Source organism: Seriola dumerili, unplaced genomic scaffold, assembly GCF_002260705.1.
Source record: "Seriola dumerili isolate Sdu_G_001 unplaced genomic scaffold, Sdu_1.0 BDQW01000111.1, whole genome shotgun sequence".
Classification (NCBI taxonomy): domain Eukaryota; kingdom Metazoa; phylum Chordata; class Actinopteri; order Carangiformes; family Carangidae; genus Seriola; species Seriola dumerili.
In genome coordinates this window covers 2,605,595-2,607,607 of record NW_019174366.1, presented here as the reverse complement: position 1 = coordinate 2,607,607, position 2,013 = coordinate 2,605,595, and the positions used below count along the sequence as shown (strand labels likewise).

General features: G+C 42.7%; 1 protein-coding gene across 1 annotated transcript in view; it reads left to right on the top strand.

The window, feature by feature from the left end:
• The window catches only part of LOC111223603 (sentrin-specific protease 3-like), an 18,123-nt gene that overhangs the window by 2,512 nt on the left and 13,598 nt on the right, over window positions 1-2,013 (top strand). The gene's annotated exons all lie outside the window — the stretch shown is intronic.

Below are 2,013 nucleotides of genomic sequence, written 5' to 3'. Positions count from 1 at the left end.
AAAGCACACACATGCAACACCTGGCTATTTAAGGTATGCATAAGCCGGGCGTTTCATTTTTTGTTGCTAACATGGAATCTGCCTAAACTAACGCTTAGCTAAGCTGACGACAACATGGGCTAACTAGCTAATATGTTAGCATTGATAGACAACAGATTACTGACAAGGTCTGGTTATTACAGATTGTTCTCAATGGATGGTGCAGTGGCTTTGTCTTTCCATAGTTACTGACAGCGGAAGGTTTGCAATCGGTGTGAGTTGTATTTAGGATTAAATTGTGAAACTGGCGGTGATGTTGCTAGCGCTCGTCGCGCTCAAGCTAGCTCTGGTGTGACTATTTCCTGCATCGGAAAACAACTGTTCTCACCATAGAGCAGCTCTAACTGATCTTTCCTCGCACAGGATGCAAGTATTTACTGTTATAAATGCTAATTCTCCCAGCTGCCCAGTTATTCTCCCAGCTGGGCAGTGGTACAGTAAAACCCACTCAGTCTAGCTAGCAAGCTAAGGTACATGTCCGCACTCTGACCAGTGCACATTGGTAAAAAGAGTCCGGTGTTGTTGCACTCTGTCTCATTAGCTAGTACAACCAGACCATTTTTAAAAGCTACCATTAAAATAGCTTCTTAGTTTTGTGAAAATAACACATTAGTTTCTGTTGGAAGGTCAGAGGTCATTAACATTGACTGCCTCCTGTCTATTTCATGGGAAAAAGTGCTGCAGGTTCCCGCTAGTTGTGCCAGTCACTGGAAAGCAAGTGGTGTGTTTTTATACCAGTGAGTGCTGAAAGATTAGCACCTTGCTGCCTGATGTCCAGCAGGACTTGACAACTTCAGAGGGACGTTGTTGTTATTCTGTCTAGAGTGTGATCAGATATTGACCTGCAGTGCTTCAATACCGAACTGTGTGACATATGTTAACCCGCTGTCCCAACCTGTGGCGAGCCACAGTCTGTGGACATTTTGGATTCAAAATGTTGGTTTTGACCTGGATGCATGTGTTGTCCTTCCAGGCTGACAGGAGATATCTTCACAGTCCAAATACGTCTGAAGATCCACTGTTTATAACGGGTACAATATTAGGAGTCACATTTCCCCCAAAGTTTTACATTGGCAGCACTGTGAGACCGAAACACAGAGAGTAACATCTGGAACGCTGGATCATAGATGGGCTAAAACATTACTAGTGACAGGTCTTCAGCTATGCTGTATATAAATGCAGCTTGAATAATGTTTTACAAAGTGATATGTGGTATCTTCATGGTGCAGAAATGCAGTGATATACATTGTGGATTAGAAATATGGCTCAATTGAATTTATTAAATAGGAAATATGAGCGGTGTTGAGTGAGAGTGGATCACTGTGGAGCAACTTTGTTCAAAGCAATGTTCCCTCTCACCGCAAGATAACTAACAAAGCTGCATTTATATAGAGGGTAGAGTGGCTTGCTCTGTTTGACACCTCAGACTAATCTCCAAACCTACAACATAATTAGTTTCTCAAACCAGTTTGTGAGCTGATTGTATGTTTAGAGCCGCACTGTAAATGTGTATGTTGTTTGCAGGTGACGAGCTGGCGCAGGTCGTGGGTTGTCCGTGGATAATGCGAGACAGTGGCGGTAGCCTGGCCCAGAACTGCTGGCAGGGAGACCTGGGTCTGACCGCAGTGCGGACAGGACGACACAGGGAGGAGTAGGCATTATACGTATGGGTAATTAACATATTTAAATTCAAGTTAGGTTCGTATGTTATGAATAATGGTCTGTTCAAATCTGATGAGTCTGGTCATAAGTGACAATTATTTATGTCTTCTGTTCAGAGAAGATACAAGCAATGCCTAAATATGTGTTTCATTCTCTTCCAACTAACTGCAGTGCAGTAAGTACTTCCTGATGAAGTAATAAGAAACCACCTTGACACAAAAAATAGTGTGAGCAGTTAGAAGCCAGTTAGAGATGCCCCGACATACATTGTTTAGTACAAGGCCCAGAACAATCACATCATCATAAAAACAT